Source organism: Corvus brachyrhynchos, unplaced genomic scaffold (genome assembly GCF_000691975.1).
Source record: "Corvus brachyrhynchos isolate BGI_N302 unplaced genomic scaffold, ASM69197v1 scaffold227, whole genome shotgun sequence".
NCBI lineage: Eukaryota > Metazoa > Chordata > Aves > Passeriformes > Corvidae > Corvus > Corvus brachyrhynchos.
In genome coordinates, this window is record NW_008239290.1 from 194974 (window position 1) to 222797 (window position 27824).

Here is a 27824-nt window from a genome sequence, read left to right on the forward strand (position 1 = left end):
TTCTATGGACAGAGATGCCTATGTTCTACATTGACAGACATTCAGTATGTCCACATCCCGGCTGTTAACAGACTTAATAACATCATCTTTAAAAGCAGTATTAGTAGTGACTGTGACCAGAAGCTCTAATCTCACTCTGACTTTTCTAAGTTAAAGATGAAAGTCATGCAGTTTAGAATTTTAATTTAGTTGTAGTAATTGCTTTGCGAAGTTTGTAATATTTGTTGAGATTTGATATCTCCCTGTAAAATCAATGGACATGTTGCCAATAGTTTAAAAAAAATCAAAATTAATAAATCTTTTATAAACTGTGTTGCAAAAGTGAAGTACCCAATTAAAAAAAAAACATTATTCCTGTTACTTTTCAGTGGTTTAAAGTGATTGTTCTAAGCTACTACGTTTATTTGTTGACATTGCATAATAAACTCTGTTCTACAGTTTTTTATCATAGTCTAAGAACCTGCAACACTCAAGACTAGATGATACTACATAAGCTTTACAAATGTCTTCTAGCAAAAGTGAAAATGTTTTTATATGAACCCACTGGATTTGGTTTATGTGAAGATAGCTGTGATGCACTTGTTAGAATAGAATTCTAAATTTAAAAAGCTTGCTTTTTCTCTCATTCTGTGTTATATAACTTTAAATAAGACATGTAAATACTCTTAAGTGATGTGGGATGCAATTCAGAATGCCTACTGGCAAATTTTCAGCAAGAAAAAAAAGAGGCATCTGAAATGTATCTTAAATATATCCTAAAAAAATGCATTCGTATCCCAGAATTGTTTTCACTTCTAAATAGGAATTATCATGCTTACTTTGTCTTTATAACTGTAGCTCTGGAGGGCTATAAATACAGAGAACAATATGTAAATTCTCAAAATTATTTTTTTTCACCAATCTCCTTTTTAAATAATAGAGCTTACATTTGTCTTACATTTGTCTTACATTTGTTACTTTGTCTCTTTTTATTTGTTCAAGAACAAGTCCTAGACATTAATTTGATTTATATTGTATAAACGCTTGTTAGAAGTTCCAATTCAGAAAATATTGTCTCTGTACTCAGAGAATTCAGCAAAGTGTTACAAAGACTAACTTATTGGCAGCATTGGTTCACATTTAATCAAACAATACACTTGTCATCTGCAGAAGAAGAAATTTCAGTACAGTATTTAAAAACATGTCTCAGTAGTTGAAATTACAGATCTTTTAAACCTATTAACATTTTACTAAGTTTGACCTTATAAAGGTAACATTTAGGGTACATTTAAAGTATCCAGCTTTTACTTTTTTATATATGTTAACAAGCATTACTGATGTTGCTGTGATAACTTGTCAGTTTTTCTTTAATGGTCATATAAAGCTTTCATTAATGGACAGCATGAATTAGACCTTCCCGTGGGCAACTTGCACTCAAGTGGAGATTTTTATTAAGGGTTTTTTAATTGAATGAACAATTTTAATTTTTTTAAGAAGAATAGTTGTTTTTCTTCACGTTTTTTACCCCATTTAGCTTCTCTGATCCTGAGGTGTTACTTAAGGGCATAATTAGTAAACATTTGGGGCTAATGCCCAAATATTAGAGATTCAAAGCCATGATTATACCTTCCTTTTTAACTAAGCTTTAATTTTGCTTTCATAACCATGAAGACTGTAAGAGACATTTCAATCTTGACATTTTTCAGAAATATGATGATTAAAAGGAAATAACATATTTTTGCATTAAAAATTCAAGGCATTATAGTACAAAACTCAAATTTGTTCTCTATGGTACACAAATTAGATTGTGTTTGACTTTGTTGTTATGATGGTAGTGAATTTCTTTGAAAAGTGTCTCAAGCTGATGAGTAAATTCTCTGTTTCTGCTTTCAACAATAATACCTTATGCAAGTGTCCTTTCGGATCACTGCAAACCCTAATGGTTTGCACAGGATCTGGGAGTCAGTAGGAAGAAAAACGTCAGGAGAAATTGTATCTAAAAAATCTATCCCAAACTATCTCCTTCATATTTCCAGATAACTTCAAGAATAGCAGTGTCAAGTCCATTCATCTATGCATTTGCATCTCAAAGCAGAGAACCCACTCAATGAAGATATCATTGAAATTAATAATAGCAATAGCAGAAAATATTTCTGGTATGCTTTGTAGTCAAAGTAATATGAAAACATCTTCTCAGCACCACCAATAAACCAACATGTACGTGCTGTTTACAGTAATGATGAAACAAACGTGAAGTTGAAATAGCCAAGGTTGTATTTCACAGGAGTGATGGAGACAGTGGAAGTTCATACCAGCTGATCCCATATTCAGCTCATTAAACTATGAATGACTCCAAAACTATTGCCAAATGTGGTAAGAAGTGATAGCTTTTCCTGAGTCAAAAATAAACAAACCAGTTTAGTTCAGCAAGGTCTGTATTTTTTGATCTGTTAATTAGGGGGAAAAAAAAATGGCTACTAAGAAAAAGCTGCTGTTTTATGAAAGAGGTTTTATGGCCAGGGCACATCTCTGGTCTGATTTAATGTAGATTGCATCTAATTGTGCAGAAGTTTCTACTGAATTTTCTGTTGAATACCATAGCTTTCACTTCCTGCAGTTAAACAGAGAATATTGTTTGTATGCACTACTGACAGAGAGCTGGGACACTGCTGTTCTTTCTGCTATTCCAATTGCATCATATCCAGAGAAAATTGTAACAATGCAAGTCAAACAGTCCCTCTTTATCTAGGATGTAGACTCTTCTGTACTTTAAGGCAACTGCTCAGTATGCAGAGGTTTGAGTCACATGACTCCCATTAATTTTAATGGGAGTTACATGGATAAATCTGTGCTGAAATTCATGGGAAGTTAACGTCAAAAGAATTTACTCTTCCCACCTTTGCTCTCTGAACTTATGTCTGGCTACCTGCACCTCTCTAAAGATCCTGGAGGAAGGAGAGGATGGAGCAGTATAAAGTGATTAAACTGAAAGCATTCAGAGTTTAAGTGGTCTAAGGTGTGTGTTCCAAGGTAGGAAATAAGTAATGAAATGGGAGCAAATCTAGTTTTGATCTGATAGTCTCCTAAAAATCTCCTTTGAAAGCATTATCATATTTATCATAGTGTTGTGCACATTATACATAATTTATTTTTTAGTTGTGTAAGAATATATATTCATGTTGAAGTCTGACATTTCAGTGAAGTGTATCAAATGGTTTATTATTATTATTATTATAATAAACAACAAAAAAGACTCAGAGGATGTGCTTAGAGTTTAGCTCAAATTGTAGTTAAAATATAGTTGCTGGATTTCTGAGAATTTCAAACTGAAATGAATTGAATCTGAATCTATTTGATATGCCTAAAAAAGGGAGGGAAGAAAAAAAAAAAAAGACAAATGCTGAGGAATATAATTAGGACATGTGAAAAAGTTAGGATATATGAAAAGAAATAGTTAAGTGCTTAGCTCTGGATTCAGTTCCTGCCACCATTACATTTACAGAAATCAGTGGAACTAAATATGGTTCTGAATAAAAGTAGCATATAGTATAAATAAAGGATCAAAGTAATTTTTCAATCTTACTCAAGTCTCAGCCTATTGACTCAAACAGTGAACATCGAATGTGCTTTGAGACTAGTTCAGCACTGCCAAATATGCCATCCAAGTGCAGTTTTCTGGCAGGATTGTATGCAGCTTGTGTTTATTAGATAGGCAGCTATTTGAGTTGATTAGCTACAAACATTTCATGAAAAAGAAATAATTGCTCATTCACTATAAAAACATGTAGTTTTCTTCACCACTTGCTGACTCAGCTTCATTTGTGGTCTGAGGAATGAAGTCATATGGGTTTTTCATATTCTTGTTTTAATTTACAGCATTGGGAGGAATAAGAGCAACAATCTGTTATAGCCTGCCCTTTCTCTGTTGCCCTGCTCCTGAGGACAGAGGCTAGAGAATCTCTCTGCTGCCTAGTCACCAGCAGACTCTCTTTTGGAGAGCTAGGAAAGGAGGAGACAGCAATGATATCCAATAAACTAAATATACACAGCTGGCAAACAGCTTAGTGGCTGGTGCCAAATCATGTGAGTAAACCTACACCCAGATCAGAACTTAGCAGAGATTGGGGAGTGGGCTGGCTTCTTGACTCTCTCCCCGCAAGCAACCCATGAAAACTGAGCTCATCAGTGCCTTTTCCTGCTATCCTGATTTTTTAGTTCAGCAGAACTGAGTGTGAACTTGTGGAGAGCTCTTTGAATGCTGGGCATCTCCAAGAAGCAAAAATTACAACTGACATAACTTTTTACTGGTGCAGTTAAAAGAACATGGTCCTGAATTTCATACTAACATTGGGACCATAACTGTTTTACTGGTTTCTTTTTCAGCTTACTAATATTCCCAGGTAGTGTTCTGATCTGGAATATAGTTAGAACATGGTCATGGCCTGGAAGTAATGAGAAGGAAATAGAAAATGACTTGGCCCTCAGAACGTAGCTAATGAGTCCATCCCTCCAAAAATGTTTCTCTTTACAGAGGGAAATTTGGTTTTATTATTGCTCCTTTTGCTTCTTCAGGATGCACTGGAAAGACTCCTATTTCAACTCTGGCTGGCTTCTTAAAAGTAATAATTACAGACCTTTTTCTCCTCTGAATACCACCTGAGTGTGAATAACTGGAAACACATGTTGTTTTCTTGCGATCCTATCTGATTTTTGAAACAAAAGTTTAGAGTAACACTACTTCATATGAAAGGTTATTGAAAATAAGTGACAGAGACCTGGGGAGACAAGAACTATGAACCTGGAGAAAATACCGGTTACATAGATTTAGAGGGATGGGCACTGTCACAGTACCAACCACAGCGAAAGAATTAATGCAATTCACATTTGAAGAAAGAACATACTCAGAAATACAATTACACATGTAATAGATTGCATCAGACATATAGGAGAAAACCAAACTTATCAAAATCTAGAGCCATTTAATGCCATGTGAAAAATGTGGTTTGGTATAAAGTTTGTCCTTATTGTGTGCTGAAAACCGAGAGCTACTTAGAAATCTATCTTCATTTCTGTATTTTCAGAGAATTCCTTTCAGATAAATATTTCATAGAACAGACTTTGCTATAATTAACAGATTAAAATGTGCAAAATTTGTTGAAGAGGATTTCACAGAATAAGATCAAATAATAGCAAATGTCAATGTATATCATCCATGTACATACTTAATTCAGGATCTGTTGAAGGAAAGGAATACGTAGGGAACAAAACAAGGTACCCTTCATATTTAACAATACATTTGCTCTCAGAAGAATGCTTGGAAGATAATAGAAGCAACCCTTTACAAAAGTAAGGTTTTTCAAGTAGTAGGAGAGCTGAAAATGTGTATACATACATTTCGTAGTAAAGTTTTGGAAGATGGTGCATAACTTGTAGAAAACATAGAGAAGCAACCTAAATAGAAAAAGAATTAAAAGATACAAGCATCTGAGTGCCAGAAAAAAATACAGATTATAAAAATTTAAAAAAGGAGACAATGGGATTTGTTCTTTGTTGATGCACCACAGAATAATCTGATCTGAACAAACATGGTCAGATTTTTAACAGACCATTTTTTATAAGTTACTTCAAACAGCTCTTCTAAAGTGAGGACATCTTAGCAGAAAGTTTATCTGCCAGTTACTCCTTTCACTTTCACTGCCTAGTGGAAACTCCTGCATCCCTCCTCTCCAGTGACACACAGCAACAACTGGTGAATGTTTATGCACAGGCAGTCAAATACCATAGCTGGGATTGTTAAAATGGAAAAACTTAGCTTATATGGCAGTTGATATGGTATCCAGCTACTGCACAAGCAAGTCATTAGCACTGTGTTTTAACAAAATGAGATTGTAATTAGGTGCCTTTGATTCTAAAGCAGAATGACTTGCACATTTCTGGCTGCTTTTTCCGAAACATGACATCAGAGTAATCAGCCATAGACTGTCATTCTTTGCTCACCCTACATTTTTGCTCCATTAGTAACTCACAACTAGTCCCTGAGCAAGACGAGATTCTCAGTCATCTGGGAGCAATAAATATCTCTGCCAGGCTTGATAAGATTTCTCAGACACATATAGTACTTTTTGTTTTGTTCCTGTTTTTCAATTTCACAAGCTGTCTCTGTGTTGGTCAGGTCTGGATCATTGTTGAATTGTGGCTGCTTTGCCTCAGTAGGAATTAACAGTGCTCCTTTGTACTAGCTGTCTTGAATGCAATAGGACCATCAGAATAGCTTTCTTTCTTTCCACTATGTGGGCAGACTGTCCAGAGTATCCCATCAACACCAATTCCCACCTGTTGCAGGGACCCTATGGGTCACTAATTGCAGACCAATAGGGGAATCCTCTTTCCTACACTGGGCTGTGGTGACTGCAGCTTGGATGAAGGACTGGCAAATCCTACAGTCCTGAACTTTAGTTACCTGTACTCTTTCTCTTGGGATCTGGGCATAGTCTTGAGCTCTGTGCATTGAACAGTTATAGAGCTGGGTCCAGAATCTGGAACTAGACATCTCAAAATGGAGATTAATGACTACATTCACCAGCTATTCCCCAAAATATGTGGTATTACCAGAGGACGTCACAAATGATGTGTGAAATGAGACACCTTTGCAGATTGGCAGTGCACAAAGAGGATAAAGAGAATGACATGTAATTATTACTGTGCTATTAGCTGTGATATTCAACTTACACAAAAGACAGAAAAGTCCAATAAATCCGAAAGCTTTAGATTTGCTTAAAAAATAATAAACTGCTTGGAAATTTCTTGCTAATAAATTTCACCAGGACTTTCTTCCGGAAGGGAGAAGGGTCCAAAGGAAGAAAGGGAGACATTTTAAATTAGTTGACTCAAAGTTCACTCCCTCCTTTTTCTTCACTTGGAAAACTGCAAGCACCTTTCAGGCACATTAACCTTAAATACTGGAGGGTGAGAAGGAGGGAAGCTATGAAAATACTGAAGTTTTGGGAGGATTCTAGATGTACCTCTATCTGTCAACATAATAGATGCAGTGCTGTTGCTTTTACAGACAGAAATGAAAACAAGATATGTCTGCCAAAAGGTGAATTAAGAATTAGTTAAGAATATTTCTTCCATTTTATTAAGTTGGGTTTTGTGGCAAATTGTAAAGCATACATTGTCCAATCTGAGAGATAAACTGTTAGCAAAACATCTTAAATACAACTGAAGAAAGTGCATACACCAGTGTCTGGCATCAGTTCTGTAAGCTTCTCAGAGGTAGTTTCAATAAATTCAGAAAGCCCCTGCACATTTTGAGATAGATATGTCAGGCTGCCAGTTCTGAAAGATGAACAGTACTATTTATATATGAAATGTTTTGAAAGGAAGTTACATGAGCAGAGAAAATTGAAGAATATTAATCCTGAGTGTTTTTTCTGTTATGCGGTCAACAGATTTTTTTCACCTGTCCATGGGATTCTTTACTTCTCTTTGTTTAATTGAGAAATGCATAATAAAATTTTGTAAATGCTGCATGATAATTTTATTAAGAAAATAAAAGATCTGCTACACAGTATCAATGTACAAAATTTCAATCAAGATCTGGCCAGCAGATCATCAAAAGACACTTTAAAAAGAAAATTAATATTGAATTGTTTCAAATTGTTTCCAGCAGGCATCTGTACTAGGCCCAGTGCTATTCAGTATTCCCAGCAGTGATCCAGAGGTGCAAATACAAATTACCATGCTAAGGATCTGAGGATGACAGAAAGATTTCTCAGTGAGTACAGAATCATGAAACCAAGGAAGAGGAGATCTCTTTATCAGCTAGGCCCATTGCAAGAAATGAGCATTTTAGGAGAGATAAACGCATAGTTAAATATAATACAAATAGATTTCACCCCCCAAAAATACCCCAAAAATGGGATACAGTGACATGGAATGCCTCAACTCTACAAGGATTTATGGGACCAGCAACTCAGCATGAGCTCCCACCATGAAGCTGCATGAACACAGAATGTAATCCTCGAATCCTGACGCAGCTGTTGGAATAAATTCCACAGATCTGTTGTCCATATTTTGATGAGAATGGTGGAAAAAGAAATGGAGACTTCACAAAATTGCATTTAAAATTAATTTGAGAGCAGAAGAAAATTATTTGCTGTAAAAGCATAAACTCAATGTCTTTGATTATCAAAAAGGAGGGTTGAGTATTACTTGATTAAAGGTTATAGATTATGGGAGAAAACCCTCATATGCAGATTCTTTATCCTGAAGGGGAATGTAACAACACACCCAACTACTCCCACCATCACCCCAAATAAATAAATAAATAAATAAGCTGAACACTGAAAAATCAGAAACAAATTAGTTTTTACTAATGAAAATGAAGGTGAAATATATTACCCAAAAATGATGAATCATGCCTACTGGCATATCTTCAAATCATGATACAAGTTAAAATTTCATCATAAATTACCTTTTCCTTAGTTAAATAATAATTTTATTGGACTTGATACCAAATAAATGAAATTGATAAAATTTAAAGGTCCATGCCCACAAACTAGCAGCGGTTGGATTTCAGAAATACAAAACAGAATAGAAGAAGTAAGAAATAAAATAGAGACAAATTAGAATGGTCTATTCAAAATTATATATATTGTCTGAAGATCTGTGGCATGACTTGAGACTTTTGTTTTATTTCTAAGTGAGGATCTCTGACTCTAAACCATATGCTCTACTGTGGTATGTATTGCATAACTATGGAAAATGTCTTAATGTAGGTATTTTTCATTCACATAAAATTGTCTGTAAGAATTTATATCCCAGCTGGTATGATGTTATACAGAAACAATATCATGTGTTGTTCTGCAAGTTGTGCATATGTTTAGTTTCTGAGGCCAAAAATCAGGATGTGGTTTGAAGAAAAGTGGGAGGAGTCAACTAGTAAAAGTGTTATACCATATGACAACCTCAAAAAAAAAAAAAAAGAGCATATCAGTTGGGAAAATATATAGCAGAAGCAGAGAGTGCCTTTACTGCAATAACCAGTGATCTGCTGTGCACATGTGCACATTCTTGTACCACTGGAGTTTTAAACGTATAGCAACCTGTTGTTTGCATAGTCTGAACATCTGTAACGATACAGCAAAATCACTTTTTTGTGACACAATCTGATATTTTGGGCCAGCATTAATAATTCTGAATTTCAGTATATTAGATACATACCAAATTATTAAAACCTTTTATTTATTAAATTAGATACTGGTAATTCAATATTATTATTATTATTATTATTATGTTTTCATGTCTAAGACAGGAGACAGGATGGTCATGTCACATTGTAAAGAAGTACACTTATAGGCTTGCTGTTGATCTAATGAGGCTTCTGAGTAATTCTCTGCTAGAGGGTAGTGGACTGCAAGTCAATTTAGTGGGTTTTAAGGATATCAGAATGATAGAACTCATGATTTGGAAAGTGTCCAACTTGTAAATTATTTAACATACCTCATCCTCAGGTGAGTCATGCATCTCCTTAAGTCTGAAAATGTTTTACTGCCAGACCTGATATGACCAATTGGAAACATGTTTTTATCCCTGAATTAACATACTAGGTCTCCTTGTGTATTTAACCTGGTTTAGGGATTCACAGTGAATTGAAAGTAAACAGCTTCAATCTCAGTAGCACATATATTAATTTCAAAAAATTGAAAATATCTTCAAAAGCAGTTTATATACATCTACTCTTGATATATAAACCGGCTGGAATAGTAGGAAATCACATTTGTAGCTCCATGACTGTTTTCTCTATTTATTTTTTATTTTATTTTTATTCATGTTGAAATTTTCAGGTTCCATATAGACACATTATTCACCTAAATTTCTCTATTATGTTCAATCAAGTTTTCAGTAATTATTTTTTAATTCTGTGTTTTCTAACTGTTAATGAAAGTAAATAATCACCAGATGTAATGAAATTCTGCTTCTTGAACTTATGCAAGTATTGCAGTTAAAGTTACTTGAAATAAAAACATACACAAGTTAGTCATTTTCACAATTAAAACATAAGCCCCAAAGATGCTCCTATTTATTTAAATCACTCTGGGTTTAATTAAAGACAGATAACAAATTGTTATCAAGTGTTTGTCTCTATTTGAGTCTTTACCAACAATTATAACATATCCATTTTTATCATATAGTAATTATGGTTTCTTCTTTTATAATAGAGCCTGATACATTTGATGGCATCTCGTGAGCATGTCAGTGGTATATGACAACCATTTCATAGACCTGTGCTTCAGCTGTGAGCTGGCACCTACCACTGGCAAAAATGCAGGTAACAGACACTATTGCCCCTTCACTGATAACCTAAAGAGAAAAATGTTGCATTCCCACTTTTGATATTATGTTAAAACATCTTAATTCTGTATCTGGTTTGTTAATTTTCTTTCCTACCCTAGATGCTGAAAGCTTCAGACAGGAATCAAATTATGGGGTTTTTTATGTCTCTAGCCTTATAAACTTGGGCCCTTGTTCCAGGCCAGAACACATTTCAAGACTGTTTGCAAGAGCACAGAGCTACACTCAGGGTCAAGGTACAGGATATGCCAGAGGACAAATCTTCTTCACAGTCCCATTGCATAGCTCTGTGGTGACAACCAGCCACACTTGAGCAGAGCTAAAGGCTGGCAACATGGGGCAGGGGTCAGGAGACACACCACCCTCAGCACGCTCCTTGCCCGTTGTCAGAATAAATGTGATTAGTACTGCCAGAATAAACCGTGGAGAGGCTATTGGCTTGTTGTATTTTATATTTATATAGGTTTTCTACAGGTTCCACTAATTTCCTGTTAATTTCCTTTCCTGTATCATAAAATATGCACAGCCATATAGCAACAGTTCTTTTCTGTCACCAAAATTCTCTACAGGAGATTCACAACACAAGTCTCTTTTTCTTTTTTTATTTTGTTCTGTCAAGAAATAATAATTAAACCAGCCTTCTTATCTAATGGGAAAGACATGGCATTTAAGATGTTAGCCAGACAAAATGTTGCTGAAAGTTCAGTAGCTGAAATAAAGACATGGGCCATACTAATTTCAAGTTTTTGTGAGGATGACAGAATTCTGATAATGATGGGATCTCCTAAAAGAGGCTTTTTTATTCACAGCAACCCTCCTTTCTCTCAGGCTCCAGAGACCTGCATGTTCCAGGGATGATACCAAAAATGTGTCCATTAAACAGTTAAAAAAAAAAAACAACAAAAAACAAAGCAAATCCAATAAACACCGCATTTAAACTTTGCCTTCACTGCCTTAGAGAACCACCTCTTTCAGGATGTGTAGTCCAAACTTTTATTTTAAAATCATGAGGTCCAATAGGCAATTTTAAATACACTATGAAACACCTTTCTCTTTCATTGTGAAACTTCTAGAGACTGCACTGCACTACACTAGAAAAAAGTGGGCATTATCATCTTCTATTTGCAGATAGGGCAACTACGATTAAATGCCCAACACACTTCGGAAGTAGCAGCAAAGAACAGGCCCTGGATGATTCTTTCAAGCTACCCTAAGCAATCTGTCAAACAAATATTTTTTTTCCCCTGCCTGAAGACTTTCTTCACTGTGAAAAGTCTTTTTTTGTTTCCCATTATTTTTTAAGAAAATTAGACAATTTCTCTAGGTTTTTTTGTTTATATTATCTTTATTATTTCAGAGATCCTCTTGTAGTTTGGAAAAATAATAACTTTCCAGGCTGCATTTATTCATTTCTGTTGAATAACCTTGATGTCTTAGTGCTTCCTTTGTGAATGGAAAAAAAAAGTCATTACTTGTGCTTCCCCTTAACATCTACATTCTCTCACTTGGTACAGAAACTCTTACTGATGTGTCTGGAAATTGTACTAATTGTCACTAAATTCAAGGGCTTGATTCAGGAAAACATGTCTAAACCAGGAAAGGAAAAAAAAGACAGTGCAACATTAAAACACATAGTTAAACATTTACTTACATTTGTATCCAAAAAGATAAATAAATACTGAGTTGGAAGGGTGATAAAACAGTAAAATTCATTGCATGAATCAATAATTTTCCTTAATAAATAGTCTGTGATCGTAATGAATTAAAAGATAATCTCCTTCAGTTTAAAACAATCTTAAGAAGGGTCAAAGATGTGTCCTGCAAGCTCTGACAGACACTTTATGTAGTCATTCATTGTAAGCAACGACAGAAACATCCCATCTTCCATGTTCCTCTGGTAGGAAAAAAATCATATAATACAATGAAATAGAATTTAAACAAATTTAAAACAATAAGACTTTTCTGCCCTAGACTATGTCCCATTTCTTTCACAGCTTTCGGAAGCCTTAATGGTTTATAGCAGTGGGCAACAAAGAGTGACCTCTGAACAGCCGGTTCCAGGATTTAGACATGTAAATAATTTTTTCTTTTCGAACTTGAAAATGAAGGCTACAGTTTGCTCTGCCACCACTCATGGGGCTTTTTCTGATGACACAGATGTAGAAGCTTTGAGTAAAATGGAAATGTTAGTTGCCAGAAGCATAACTGTGAGCAAATCCTGGTAGGCAAGGTCTCTCATCCTGTTGCAGGTCACCATCTCCTTTCTGTCCCTTGCCTAGTGGCAGGGGCTGTTTCAATGCTGCTGTGATGTGCTGTGCTGGATCTCGAGCTGGTAATGTGACTTGCAAGGTTTTTTCACATGATTACAGGCAAGAGAAGCTTTAAAGTACACAGCCTGTTAAATTCCGGTAAATATGCTACTGCATGTTTTAGAAGGAGCTCCTTACCACATGGTTCACAATTAGTGTGTCCATTTCAGCACTAAAAAGATACCTAGGAAAAGAAAATGTGGTGTAAGTACTAAAAAAGTATCAGAATAGAGCACTTAGACTGAATAATTAATACCATTTTATGTTTTGCAAACATATATTTTAATCATCAAAGATGACTAAGGCTACAAATTCATGTTTATTGACAAGGATATATTTCTTAAGTCACCATTTAAAATGGATTTTTATGGCTGGTCTTAATAACCAAGAGGAAAAACTACTGCACTACATGAACATACTGAAGAGACAAGTTAAATGGCCAAAAAGATTCTCTAACTCACTAAGCAAAGAGGCAATCGGGTAGTTATTGAGGCAAAACAAAGAAAGAATTGTCCTATTCTCCCTGTATCTATCATTTTAAATATGAGTAAAATCACCAGTTAGTCTAAAAGGACAAAGTTAACAAATTTTCCAGGCTTGCAACACATATGAGTTTGGATTATGAGTTTACATAACTAATGATCATCATAGGTCTGCTTCATAATGCTGACTTCAGCAAAAGTACTACCAGGAAACATGTTTTATTACCAAAATATAACATTTTCTCACCTCATTTTTACCAGTGACGACACTTCCTTCTGCTTCACATGGTTCTACTTCCCCTCACATTTCTTCATGTTCTTAAATAATTATCATAATTTAATCCAAATAATCCAGTTTCCTTTTAAGAATTTTTCCAGTAGTGTGCTTAATAGTTTAAGCAGAAATATAGTCCAAAACATTTTGCTCTCCTGAGGCATATAATAGTTGCACACAAAAGATAGCTTCCTATAGCTTCCTATGGTACCAGGGTTGCGCCATGAAGTTTACGTAACATTTGAAAAAGTTGTATCCTGATTCTGCAGTATCTTATATTTCTGCATTGGCACGAGTTAGTACTTCATATAAGTATAGCCTGACTATGCTTTCTGACCATAACACTGCCAGCTACCAAAGGAAGTAGTTTCAGTCTGTTCTAGCTAAATGTCACACCCCAGACGAAGATTACTGCTCCTTCAGAGCTGCAGGTGAAGCTGCTTGTGGAGCCACTTCTTTACTCAACTCAGCCAGGGTGTACCCAACTAATTTAAATAGGTAACTCAGCAGAGGGGGTGGGGATTGCTCTGGGAATGTAAATTCTGGTACCAAGAAAAGTGATCAGAAGCTTAGGGCAAGATTAAAGTTGTAGTTATAGCTACATATAGCTATAGTTAGAAGAAAACATATTATCAAGAATCAAGTTAAACCTAGTTATATTTTACTATTATAGGACTGTTTCACCAACAGATGATTTTATATTTGAAAAGCGACTAGTATCACTAAGGTAATTCCCAGCTACTAGTAGGAACCTTTCAGGGTGACTTATTACAGTATAAAGTGACTTAAGATCCAAATATGCCTCAGGATGATTTCCACGGGGACGATTTGAAAAGAATACCCCAAAGAAATCCATTGAAGAGTCCATTCTTTAAACATTCCCCAAAGAATTTCTGTCAGCAAAACATGGAAAATGTTAAGCAACAATAACTAAACTTCTGTAACAAAAAAAGGAACTCCTATTCTATGGTTTCCTCACCTGAGCTGGATAGACAGCAATTCATAATTGAAAGATTTATTCAGAATTGAATACGTAAAACTCTTAAGAACAGTGTTAAAATACCTTACAGGCATCAACTCTCTCCTTCTTTTGTTTTCGTCACTCATTGGAAAAATACTCCATGTTGTTCAGTTTGTTCCCTAATGTACTGACCAGGAAGAAATAAGTTTACAGTGAATCCACCTTTTTCTTTCTGTTTTGTTTTTTTGTTGGTTTGGTTTGGTTTGGTTCAGTTTGGTTTGGTTTGGTTTGGTTTGGTTTGGTTTTTGGGGGGGATTTTTTGTGTTGTGATTTTGTTGCTGTTGTTGTTGTTTTTTGTTGGTTGGTTGGTTTGGTTTGGTTTTTGGGGGGGGGAGTTTTTGTGATTGGTTGGGGTTTTGGGTTTGGTTCAGGTTTTTTTTTTGTTTTCCCTTAAGTTGTGCTGCATATTGCTGCCTATTTGGACCAAGCACACTTTTATTTAGTACTCTCTATACCTTATTCACATCTGTCAACAAAAAATGCACATCGCAGTCACACACCAAGGCACAAGTCACAAAACTCACAGAAAAAGTAAAAGAAATGATATTTATATGTCATTTTGATAGTCAAGGGAGAAGAAATGTCCCAGTCCCTCTTTCTAAAAATAATGCTTCATACAGGTGTCATCTCTGTATTTCACTGGAGTTATCAAAAGAAAAAAAGTTGTCATTTATGGAAGTTGCTTCCTGCTATTGAAATAAAATGATGTGCTTTAAATCACAGTTCAGTTCTTCCGTACTTTTCTTCCAAGAAAATCACTCTTCCAGGTAGGGAAATGGGAAAAAACAGTTTTATTAACCCACCATCAACCTCCCTCTTCTACACAAATAACACACATAAACTCTCTTCTGGTCATCTATTCCTATCAAAAATGGATTTAAAGTATTTGCTGTGTCTTAAAAAAAACCAACCAAACAAAAAGAGTAAAAAATAACAAAATCAGTTACTCCTGCCACCCATTGCAATGATGAGCTGATAAATAACCTTACCATATTGTCTTGTCAGGCATACCTAATAGAGATGAAGAAGTCTAATTAGGGCATTAATTCCACACTGCAGTGCAGTTGCAATGCAACCTCCCATTCACTGACAGGTGCAATACGTGGGTACAAATTTCTTGGCATCAGCAATCTACTCTTTTGCATTTACATTGCTAAGCAACATCATTGCATTGATTGACTTATGTACACTTCTACACTTTCACCTCTTAGGTACAGAAAAAAAAGATTGATTCCAATTTCAGTGCCACACTTTTAAGCAGATGCAGCTCCAATGAATTAGGTGCACTTACTCCTAATTTACAGCCATGGAAGAAAAATAATTTTCTTGATTACCCTACTGTTTAGAAAGCTCTAACTCTTTTGGATAGAATAAAGTTACACTGGTCTAAAATTCACATGACAGTCAGGGGCATAGTTACATGTATTTTTCCACAAGAAGATGGCAGCTGTCCTCAAAGTGTAATGCGAGTTAACTAGGAAAAGGTGATTGACTGATGCTGAGGTTAATTGCTTGTTGGCATGCTAGAAAGCCTATGCTAACAAGTGCTGCTTATAACTAACAAGCGCCAATTATTTCCTTATATTCCACTACATATTATATTATGCTAGGAACTATCCAAACATCCAGAAAGATCCAGACATCCCTGCCCAGATCTGATAAAATAATGATTTAAGAAAACTATGCAAGTTTCTGATGAAAATGGGTCAGTTCATGTTCCTTATCACAAATGTACAGCTCTTCATATAATGCTATGACTCAGAAAATTTTTGTTAAAGCTATCAATGCACTGAACATATTTGCATAATGAAAGCATAAATAGTTGTCTGATCATAAACTTTGTTTTCTCTGTTGCTGATCAAAAGCTTACACTAACAGATAGTGCTTATTATGTCATTATTAGAAGCCTGTGAAATCTTTAAAATATTTTAATCCTGTTTCCACATCTTTGTGGAAAAAAACTTTTTATATATAATCGGTGACCAACTGCACACACAAGCCTGAAAAAGCTTCCCATTTAATAGGTAGATTATTATGTAAAATATTGCCGAATATTTGTATAATGCATTCACCTGGCTTGAAAAAATGCTGACAGAACTAGAATGCATAGCATCATCCATTGTTAAATTGATATTAAATTCATAATTTTGTTGCTAAAGCATCAGTAAATACCAATTTTAATTGCATTAATAAAATATGAATTATGAAAGTAGGATTGTACTAATACACATTTTTCCTATGATAATAAAGATTTAAAATAAGATTAAAAAGTAACATCTCCTCAAGAAAAAGGAAGTTAATGTACCAGAAATTATAGTGCAAAGCAAACCTGCCCCCCACCTCCTCCTAGACAAGTCATCTACCGTGTATCAGTCAGAATAAAACAAGGAAATTTGATCTGAGTAGAAAACTTACCAGTCTTTCAGGGTTTCTTTGCAGTGCTTGGTAAAACTGCACGCTTTGTTATTCCTTGTCTAATTTCAAATGAAACATATGTAATGGCATCACAATGTAGTCGCAAACTTGAAAGCCTTTGGAAATGCATTAATTGTGAATGTTGGGGATTTTAACACCTTTTTCTAACTATTAAGATGCAGAAAGTGTCAAATATGTTGGTAAGCTGTTGAAAAAGGTAAAAAGCACCTAAGCTGTGGTTTGATCTCTCCTAGTCCTGCAGTGCAGAGAACATTTCAGCACAATGCTATCCCAAGAATTCAAAATAATGCAACAAAACTAAGCATATGGCTTGTTAGGCAGGCACAGGAGCTCAGCACAGGGTTGGGTGAGGTGACCATAAAAATGAAAATATTTAAGAAAATCCAAGAACATTAAAAATTTTTTTGCAAATATTGTATCAGTATTCCTAGACTGTTATAGAATAGATATGTACATTTCTGTACCCATCAAACACTTAATAAAAGATAACTCCTCTAGGCAATTTGCAAACTATAGTTTCATCTAGGTATATGTCAGTGTAAATCAGGAACCTTCAGTTCTCAGTTTTTCTAAACAAGTATGCCATAATCTTTCCTAGCCCTGTTTCCGTCAGACCCTCATAAATCTACCACATTGCTCTGTCTCCTCAGAATGCAGTCAAATTCACAAATATTTTAAAGGTATAGTGAAATACACATATAGCAAGTCCATCATCCTAAGAGGAGTTAGTAATTTCCTTCACCTGCAGTATATATTTCATTTTAACACATCTTTAATAGACACCAACTAATCATGTTTAAAGGCTACCTCTTTATTATTGCCCTTTATCCATAAACTGCTCTTTTCACTGACCTTAATATATAAGGTGAAGATAGGCAATCGTTTGATACAAATGCTTACATATATGATTTTGATTTCAGTATATGTAAGGTAGAACTAGTTGGGCTGGACACAATTTTCTTAATTTACAAGTTCCATTGTAGAATATATATTTTTTGTTCTAAGTCACCTAATACCCTCAGAAATACTGATGACCCTAAAATTCAATGTCTTCCCTTTTTTTTCTATATCCTGTATTTTATAAAAGAATAAAAAACATAATGACATTTTTAATTTCGGATCTTTTAAGAACAAAGTACTATGCGAAATTTATAATATAAAATTCCCTTTTCCTGGAATTACAGTTTTGTATTTATTGAATGCGTTCACAGGCTCCCTTAGGATGTGAAATGTATGGAAATATATGTGCATTACTAAGGAAAGAACTAAATTTATTCTTTCCCCACATCATGCTCTTCTTTGCAGTAGAGGTTTTTAATTCAACACAGAGCTAGAATGAGATGGAGCCAATTTCCTGGTCTATATGTGTGACAAATGTTAAAAGTGGCACAAGATTAACAAATTAGTTGATGTATATATCTTTAAATATTTTTGACGATGTCCCAAATCAAAATGCATGCTTATTTGAAATGAAGATTTCTTTAGAGTTAAGTATTAGAGAGCAACCTTATGAATTCTTGTAATTTTAGGATAGAATGATGCCACATCTGACAACTAAAGAATAGCAACCTGAAAAAAAAGTCTAAGAAGCTTTTTATGGCACATCACTCTAATAATAACAACTTCTATTGCAATAATTGTATATTTAGTGATAAAATACGATCTTTTAATAAGAAGTTTGCTTTGAAAAAATTAATTATTTCAGTACACAGGTATTTCTCTTAAGTATGAATATAGATGCTTTATTAACTATCAAACTATGAAATTCTCTCATGTTAAGCAATGTGTCTGATAAAAGCTTTTTTTTAAATCGAGCAGAGGGAGATCTACAGTATAGACAAGTGTGTCATTATAGAAAGGTTTCTTTATGATGGTTTGAAATAAAAAGTATGGAACTTGACCTTTTTAGCTGACATAGTAATCACCTACTTGATGTAATCCAGATATCTAACACCAAACAATAAAAACATCTGTGACAACAAACCATGTAAAGCTTGGGGAATTATTTAATTTTTTTTAAGAAAAGATAGCAATATTTAATAATCAGATAAGCCTGGACTGGTTCTTCTTACACAAAAACTTTTGTGTTTTGCAAATGCTAGTTTTAAAGGGCTGTAACTTAGAAGTGAAAGTTTTTTAAGCTCGCATGCATATGTTTTGGAGTTACCTCATTCATTCTGCTTTTAGGACCTTGTCACACTCCACCTGTTTTGCTTTTGCTTAAATTACCTCAAAATAATAGCTTTCTTTAGAGGAAAAAAAAAATCATACGTTTCTACTGACTGTATCCAAACATGATAGTACACTTAAAATTGAAGAGGAGCCATATTCAGGTTGCATGTCTCAGTCACCCAATCTCCCTTTCACGTATCTGTTCATGTTGACAGACTATGTCATAATACATCAACAGAGAGATCAGCATAGAAGAACAAAAATTCATCGCCTGACAGCAAGAGGAAAACTGATTTCTACTATTAAATTAGCAAAAATGTACCAATACTTCACTACCAATAAAGACACCATAGCTAAAAGCATTCACCATATTATAAATTTGAATGAGCATTGGGAATTTTTTGTTTCAATAATCCTTAAACACAAAAAAAAAAGGGAGGGGGAAGAGGGTAGACTCAAGGATGTCAACATCTTTACAAGCAAAGAATTGATTTCTGGTAAACTATGCCATTACATTTTGGTCTTGTTACTCTTTTAAATCTTGGTTCTAAATATTCATTTAATTAGAGAGCACTGAGCACTGTTTTTGCAGGACTCTTCTGGCAGAGGCTCTTCTTTATGAGGTAAAGGAGACGTGTGGAAAATGCTCTGTAACAACAGAGTGCATCAGCTTCTTTATATCTGAGAATTTCAACTCATGTAAAAGGTATTCTAGCTCTCTCATTGCTAGATATAATTTTAATATACTATATTGAGCAGAGGTGTATTGCTAGGAATTTAACAATACCTGGAATAAATAATGTCTTTTTGCAGCCTGGGGCAACATCTGCCACTTATGCATTAATTCTGCCCCTGTTTGAAGACTCTACAACATATGCACTTCTCTTTTGTCTGTTATCCTAGAGTTGTGTTATTCCCAAATATTGACATCATCTACTTTTATCAGCACTAACTGCTCTGAACCTTCCTAGTCTCATGCTCAGCTCTATTTCTTTCTATTGATTATCTTCCTCACTCCAGCAGGTAGCTAGCCAGTGAGGCTGTCCTGAGAAATAGCTTCCAATGACTTTATACGCACAATTTACACGGAATTGTTTAAAGAAGATATTAGCCTCAATACAAATCAGTGAACCTCATTTAGTCAATACTGCACAATTCAGCTGTTGGCACCCTGTCACATGTTAGTCTTTAAAGTCAACTACCATACCCAATCTGCACATTAGCCATAGTATTTAGTTTCATATTAAAATGAGGCTAGTTTTTCACTTTTCTTTTTGAAATCTATTCAATATATTTTCTACATCACCTCATTGAACCATATGATAGTAATATAATTTTAAGTATAAAAACCTGAGATTAAATGCTTGATTTTTGACAGTGTTCTTAAATATAATAAATTCAAAGGGAAATACTGTTAAGTTAAAATGGAGTGTTTTTCATTAAGTCCAATCAAATGGTAGACAACAAAGGATCTTTTATTTGAGAATATGAAGTGAAAATGAAAACCAGAAAACCTTTACTAAGAAAAGGTCTAGCTAAATTATGTTGGAAGGAGGTCTCCAGATTGAACCTGGGTGTTTCTTTTGCTAAGAATGAATTAAACTAAGATGCACTATGGGAGAACAGCTTACAAAAAAGGAAAACCAAGTGCCTTACAAAAATGAAAACAGGACCTAAATACAGCTACAAAGAAAGATCAAATATTAAAAAAAAAAAAAAAATCGCTACTGTAGCGAAAGAAATTTGGGGGATTTTTTACCCCTTTTACATTCCACAGCAGGGTTCCAAAATCCTAGTTGGACATTTATACAAAAATAATCTTTTCCTTTTAGCCTACCAGACTATGATCTATGATCTAAACTGTGATTTAGACTACATATAAAAGAGAGAAGAAAAATAAAGTATATGTGCTTATCCCTAAATCTGTTACTTGAGAAATAAGATAGCTCTTCTCTTGTTTTCAATCTGTATTAGACACACTTGTTTTAGTGTATCTAATATATAATTGGCATATCCATGATGTTTATATTAAAGTTTCTATGTGCATCCTTCAGCAGCAGGATAAAAAATAGGTATTGTTTCTAATTGTTGGAAGAAAAATACTTGGTTTTGGCTTATTTGGCAAAGAAATATTTACATCTTTCCTATAAAGTGTTGCTCTTATAAAGCATAAATTCAAAGACAACCTGCAATGATTTGTGGCTATTATATTTTGCAAGAGGCAGAAAATAAAAACAAGTCCAGGAGCATAAGACAAAAAAAAAAACCAGACCAATAAAAAGACAACAAAACGGAAATCCCCACTTCATAATATGTGGTTGATATTTTAGAAAACACAGAGGAAAAATGCAGAAGTCCTGATGAGCAGTCATCTGGACTTACTGATACACAGAGGTACCGATACCGATAACTTTTGAGAGAAGGTAAAAATTATCTGCCTAGGGAGCAACTGGGAATATTGATATCGGACAAGATCTTTATTCTAAATACTGGTAATTTGAATATACAAATAGAAATGTTTTGCATGACCTCTGCTCCCTGCTCTTTTCCCTTTAAAGGTCAGTGAGTGGTAGGTGAGTTTCTGAACCCCAGGTAGGAAACAGATGCTGAGAGATGACCAGAGTGGTCTTTCTGATACATCTTTGTATGCACACACACTCTCTCACATACACACATTTATTGCAACCTGATGCTCATAGAAAAGCTTTTTCCCCCTTCTAAGTTTCTACAAGGAACATTTCAGAAACCAAAGAGAAAAAAAAATTTAAAAGCAGCAAGGACTGAAATAGCTGCATATTCAGGCAGCAAAAACGCAGGTGTGGTATAAGAATTCCTAGTGTTCTTGTCTGCAGTGCTCTTCTTGCTGTTAGAGGATTTGAGGGGAACTTTTCATGGGTCTATATATGTTTATGATAAGTGCACTTGGAAAGAGAAACCTTCCAGATACTGTTTGGCCTATTTACTTTGGTAGATCTGCTTATTTAAGATAAAAGTTGTGCTGTACTTCAGCTGCTGTCTTCCATGCATGTACCTGCCAATTAAGTATTTTTTCCCACCAATTACATTAGTAATCACTAAAGTAGATGCAAATTCTTTTACTTATTTATTATATGAATTGCATCTTGGTAAATCTTAAAAAATATTTATATGCATTCAGTACTTAAACATGTTATAATAGTTTTACTGTAACATTTCCTCATTAGTATTTTAGTACTTACTTCAGTCATGTCTTATAAGGATTGATAGATAGAATTGTAGTTGGAAAAATAGTTAATGCAAAGATGATTTCTAAAAATCTGCCCCTATTAAATTTAACTCTATGCTGCATACTACTATGTAGTAAATATTCTGGATAAGTAAGTGTAGTGGCAGGAAACAAGCACAAAATTAACAATACATTCTGGGGAAGATGCAGCATACAGACTAAAACAACACATGCAGTCTGAAAGTTTAGAGAGTCAGGTTGATGTAGCTATTTTCTTAAGGTAATAAAAATATTTTCATGATTATTACCTGTGCCTCCTTTCATCGTGACAGGAAAAAACCCCACAAAATTTCTTACCATTCCTTATTCTTTTATGCTCATTTTTAGAGATGCATGGATTTACTGTGTGCTTAAGTTAAGCTATAGTGATCACCTTTGCCTTAGTGTCTTAAAATGGTAACTGGGTAAAAAACAAACTTAGGAAGTAGATTAGTATTATTTAATATTTAGGAGAAAGAACAACTTTTCTACCTGAAACTAGAAAGCATTTGTGGCCCAAACAAATGTGCTATTTTATCTTTAATGCAGATAGTTATACTTGCAGATCTCAGGATTTCTTTAAAATATGTTCTTGCTACACAGGAAAGTGCACAGGAATAATTTACAGTCAACTTTGTTTAGCCATTTATGTCTAGAATATACTATTTAAAATATCTAATGGAGAAAAAAAATTGTCTTCCCCCCAAAAGCATAATTATTAAAATATGATTCTATTATTTATCAGTGACATTGCTAGTTAATTTGCTTGATTAGGTTTGATTAATGCTCAGAAACTTAAATTCAGTCATACTTAGCCTCTGATTTTTAGACAGATGTCAGTCAGCATTAGTGTATCAATTTTTCATCAGAAAATAGAGATGCATGTTAAAACCACTTCAACAAACATGGAGTCTCTACATGGGACCATATTATCAATGCTAATTATATCCTTAAGACAAGCATTAGCTGGGGGAAAGAGGGGAATCAAACTGTTTACAGAGCATGTGAATCTCAACTGGACATAGAGCTGACTACTTTGTTTCCTGCTTTCCTTCTTCAGTCTCATGGTTATTTAGTACATGGAAATATTACAAAACTATTAAAGATACCTTAAATAAAGATATTCTCCTGACATGATTAGCTTGGTATATATGTTTCAGCATAACTATACAGGAAGCAGTGACTGTGTGCCAGTGTTAACATACATGTAGCATGTTCTTTGTGTGTGTTTGCATGCTTGTGTAAGCAAACATGTCATCACCACTGAGTGTGTGACTTTGTGTGTGTGTTTATGGCCTAGTGCTAAAAGCAAGCATGAGGTCTGAGGGTGGAAATGAAGAGCATTTCCTTTTGGAAGAGCCCTACTTGACCAAAGTCCTGCCCTCCAGTTTGACAGAGAAGGATGGGAAGGGGCGCTGCAAGAGAGGTCCAATACCGCAGCCCACTGAAGTCACTTGTAGTTTCCAAATGTGTTTTAAAGGAAAGTTTTAGATATACAGAGCTTAGAGTCCTATGAGCTGTATTAAAGGAATCACAGCTACACAATTCAGGCTTACTATTCAGACTACCTTTTGGGGGTTAAAGTTAAGTGGCAAACCAGATGCACCATTTCACCGCACTTCTAAAGATAATTCTAAAACGATGCTCAGCTGGTGCAATATGTTATTTTGTGTTCATAAGATGAAGTGGAATTTAAATTTTGAAAACCGGTAAAGATTTTGAAGAGTTTTGAGGGAGGCCTATTTAGCTTCCACCTAATTTAAAAATTAGTCTTGGCTGTCTTCTCACTCCATCAGTCCTTGAATCAAAATTCCAAATCAGAATCTATTATTTTCTTACTCATGTTAAGCAGCATTAAGTAGAGGGAAAGGATTTTATTTACATTAAGGAACCAATCCTACAGTTTTCACACAGGAAAAGCACTCTTTAGAGGCAATAGCAATTTATGCAATTTATATTTCTAAAAAAAACCAAAAACCAACCAAACAAAAAACCTCCAAACGAACCAGCTTTCATTTTTCAGCATTACTTACTACCTTTACTTACATTAGATTTCACTGCATTCCGGAAACACACGAGAACAGAGCACAACTTGTAGTATCAGTGTTCCTTCTCTCCCTTTCTCTCCTTCTCTCTCTTGCCTACACGATTTTGATTTTAAATTTGCTGGAGCCCATTCAATTTATAAATAACCTTAAACCATTGAACTGTTCACTGGTTTATTTGAACAAGAGACAATGTTATTGAAACAAATCTAGTTAACAAGGTAATTAGCTTTTGCAATATTCCTCAGAAGGCTGGAAACCAACAGTTCATCACAGCACTGTACAAATAGCAGTATGCAATGTTAAGCCTCTGCTTAAGAGTGTTTCTATTGAAATTCATTGGTCACTTTCCCAACAAAGGTATTGTTTCCAAAAAGTATCCAAGGCCCACCAAAACTGATTTATTCACTTGAGGTGGATGAAAATATTTTCCAGTTGTGTAAGATCGTAGGCTACTGCTGGTGTTGAAAAGATGGGGCTAGAACCACAAAAATCCTTTTTCTTGCTTCCACAAAAGGCTTTGGGCCTAATTATTTTTAAGTATAATCCAGCCAACATCTTCTCATGCTTAGCTGCACTGAGTGACACTATTTGTGATGCCCAGTCTGCTGAAACTGAGCAGGTTGCTGTCAGTTTAAAAATGACTATAATAAAAGTGACCATGAAGATGGATCTTGTGATTTTGCGTTTCTAATCAGTCATCTGTGAAGAACACTTTTGCTTTGATTCAGCAGACTGGTGACAGCCATGATTGATAGTGCATGAGGATGAAAAAAGGTTATTAACTGTCTTCCTATTAAACTCAATGTATTACCCCTCTAGGTGCATCTCTAACTTAAAGTACTTACTCAGGTAAGGTCAAAAATGAACTCTATAAACACAGTATCCATCCTGTTGTAGATGAACCAGGAGCTCTAATGCTAAATTTTGAAAGTTCAGCATTAAAGCATATCTGAATCCTGACACCTTAATTACTGTGCCAAAACCAAAAACTGAGCAGACCTTTGTATGCTTCTAAATATATAACTATACACAAGTATTTTTGTGTGAAAAAGGGACATATCAGTTGCTTCTGTGTGTTGGTGCATACAAACACACAGACACATATGTCTTACTTTTATAATACTCTCAAAATAAAAGTTTGAATAATGTTACGTTAACAAAAAAAAATGTAGAAGAGAGATAAGAAGTGTCCTGGGGGGCTCACATATAAATCTTACACAGAAAACAGCATTTTACCTGCTGGTAGTTAACTCCATTATTAACCTGATCAAATGTGATTTAATAATTTATGAAGGCTTCCTATTAAAAGAAAATACAAATGTTTTAGCGGAAATATAGAAGCATCCATTTATTGCCTCATAACATGTTTTAGTTTTAGTTTTTATTTCCTTTTTACTGATGACAATACTCACAACTATCTACTGAAAAAACAAAGGAAAATGGCACATATATTCATTTTCAAAAGAATTATTTGGTGGAAATACTGATTCCTAGGGTACTTTCAATTTCTAAGTACGGCTCTGTGAAGAGATAATTTTAAAGGAGTTTAAGGAGAAAAAGAATGAAATACTTTTCCTGTGTTCATTTTTATTCCTTCTGACACTAGAAATTAATTGAAAGGGGAAAGTTGTCCGCATTGTGTACGCAGGTTAGCATCTTTTTAGTGTCATAACTTTATTTTTGGAATTAGGTGTTTTACAAACACTTCTTCATAATCAGTAGCATTTAAGATTTCTAAATTTGCTTTATCTTTATGAATAAATTTCAGATGCTCTTGGAATTTATTTATGAATATTTCATATGACAAACATTTTCTGGTAAAAATAAGTAGACCAATAGATCAAACATCCTATGACTCTAACTACAGTGTGCACACTTTTATCTGAAGGAATGTACAGACACACTTGTTTAAAATAAGCTCTTTCCACATGGTATATAAGATCTCCCGACAAAACACATCTATTCTGTATTTGTTTTCCAGAGTATTAAGACATAATTTTAAATTTAGTTTTATAATAGTCCTTCATTTCCTCTTTTAAATTACATCAAGACTATTTTTTGCACCCATTAACATCATTTCAGAGGGAAGCAAGAATATTATACCAAGCTAGATCATTTTGGGGAAAAAAGGAAAAAGTATCTCTCTATCTTGACTATTCTATAATGTACTGTCATGCAGAAAGTCTGCATGACAGTACATTATAGAATCTTTTCAGTTGGCACTGAATTTCAGTTGTCCCTGCTATTTTTAAACAATTTTTTAAAAAACATTCACAGTTGGTTTAAAAGAATCCAGAAAAAATATAATCTACCTAATATGATGAAAAATATTAAACAAACCTCTGTAACATCTTTATTTCTGGAAAGTGTGCTCCTTTCAGGTGTGGACTTGGGAATAGGCACCAATTTCGCCTTCAGTAACATTTCTGCTTTATAATAAATTGCAATCCTGTTGTAGCCCCGTGTGGATTTACAACTGGCAGGCTTTCTCTCTGACAATTTGGGGTCACTGTGGATATAGGTGAGCAATAATTTCAGAGGTGATGGAGATATTGGCAGAATTTAAGAGTCCAAGTTCCCAGGCAAATATTAGTAAAATATACACTCCTACACTGGATTTTAATTAATAAGACGTCTGGATTATATTGTTTGCCTTGTTTGTGCATTGTATTTTCTCTGAAACTATAAAAAATACTAATTTCCATCTGTGCCTCCGTCAGTACTATGAAACATTTAATGTAAAAGCTGTCATTCCTCCCTCAAGAACATTTAAGCAAAGAAGAAAGTTACAATTATTAGAGGCTTAGCTAAAAAAACCTATAGCATGCTTTTAGAAAATCAGAATTATATGACAACATTTGTTTTGGGTAGCCTTATGGGGGCCTGGAGCAGCTAAAGCCATTTTATCAGACTTCACACAGAACAGAGGCCCAGTAGTGAGAGTTTCTAACAACAGGACAGACCTACGTTTACTCACTCGAGAAGGGACTGGCAGGATCAAGCCCCCTCTGTTCACTTCATGTGTGTAACCTAAAGACAAGAAGTAAGTCTAAACATAACTCCAGCCATGTGTAAAACAGCAAAAGTGTTTCAGTCAGTATGGTAGAAATTAATGAATTAGATTTATTCCTCTGGCTTCTTTAAAAGAATTGTCACAAGAACCAAACAGAAGATCCCAATTAATGAAACAAAGGAAAGTTTAGGGCCATTTAACCTGGAACAATTGTTTCCTCTGGTTAAGGTTCACTTAAAACCCAGGGCAGGCCTGAAATGTCAACTCTACTGGTACCCTTTGAAATCCTGCTTTATTCCAGTACTCACTACACACACGAAAGCAAATCCTTAAACTGCAGGCTAAGTGCATGTGGCCCAACCAGGACCATGCAAAGGCGACACACGTAGCATGTGTCACAGCCAGCAGCACATGAGTGACTTCGCCAGGGGGGATCCCTCATCTAGATCCCACTCCAGACAATCAGGACACAGCAAGGGAAAAGGGAAAA

General features: G+C 34.7%; 1 long non-coding RNA gene across 1 annotated transcript; it reads right to left on the bottom strand.

Moving 5' to 3' along the window:
- Positions 1-8332: 8332 nt before the first annotated feature.
- On the bottom strand, positions 8333-27794 carry LOC108448221. Its single transcript, XR_001864038.1, has 2 exons — positions 27299-27794; positions 8333-12828 (listed from the first exon to the last, which is right to left on the bottom strand). It is a non-coding gene; the product is annotated as an uncharacterized LOC108448221 (long non-coding RNA).
- Positions 27795-27824: the final 30 nt, after the last annotated feature.